The sequence below is a fragment of the Nanorana parkeri genome, unplaced genomic scaffold (assembly GCF_000935625.1).
Source record: "Nanorana parkeri isolate BGI_ZX_2015 unplaced genomic scaffold, ASM93562v1 scaffold130, whole genome shotgun sequence".
NCBI lineage: Eukaryota > Metazoa > Chordata > Amphibia > Anura > Dicroglossidae > Nanorana > Nanorana parkeri.
This window is the reverse complement of record NW_017306398.1, coordinates 1,217,243-1,218,385: the sequence shown is the minus strand read 5'-3', so window position 1 is coordinate 1,218,385 and position 1,143 is coordinate 1,217,243.

Genomic DNA, 1,143 nt, shown 5'->3' with positions numbered 1-1,143 from the left:
CGGTGACAGCCAGCAGCTTTGGAGGAGGAGGCTTGGCCCGTCGTCGCCAGCGATGGAGGAAGTGGGGTCCAGCGACTGAGGAGGCAGGGCTTAGCGATGGGGGAGGCGGGGCCCGACGATTGAGGAGGCGGGGCTCAGTGACGGAGGAGGCGGGGCCCGCAAGCGAGAAGGAGTAGGACAGAGGATGGGGGCAGACAGGTAAGAGGGCTTGAGCTGCCCACCTGAGATCCTGCAGAGCCCACCATAGAGTATCTATGGTGGGCTCTGCAGGGTCACTCTCAGGTGGGCTGTGTGGGATCTCAGGTGGGCTCTGCAAGGGCATAACTAGAAATCACAGGGCCCCATACAAAATTTTGCTATGGGGCCCTGTGAGTTCTAGTTACGCCCCTGCTGGTAGGGACCTCTTTAGATCTTCTCCGGTGGTGGGTGGTCTTCCATGATTCAGGGAGTGGCTCTGACCTGACTTTTTTTTCAAAAGTCAGATAAATATGGAATATTGCGTCTAAATATTATGTACGCTGGACATGTGCAGGGCGAAAAAAAATTGTTTTCTGACGAATCAAATAAAAACGAAAACCTTTTCCATTCGTTTCTTCAAAGAAAACAAATTTTTCTGCTGTTTCGGATGCGGAGGCAACGCGTTCGGTTGCCGGCGATTGCACTGCGGGCTGGGGGGGCATGGCTGCGGTGCCATTCACTTCAATGCGAACCCACACCCCCTCCAGTCGCTGAACGCAGGAAGCCGGCTGGGTTGCGTTCCAGTGCGTTCCAGAGGCCGGACGCTCTGCAACGCACCCTTTGTGTTGTGACCTGGCCCATAAGGCAGGACATTTATTAACCGCTTGAAGACCGGGTGTTTAGACCCCCTTCCTGGCCAGGCCATTTTTCAGTATTCAGCGCTGCTCTGCGTCTATGTAGGGGTGGGGACTTTTTAAAAAAAAATTAAAAAATGTATTCTTTTTGATGTGTAACTTTTAAAAAATTTAGGGGGAAACTTAACATTTTTTTCCCTTTTTTTTTTTTCCCACTTAACTTTATTGCTATCACAGAGGTGACAGGTCCTCTTTATGGAGACATCAGGGGTCTCCAAGACCCCCTAATGTCACCTAGGACCCCCCTGAAGAAGCTGATGAAGCACAGATC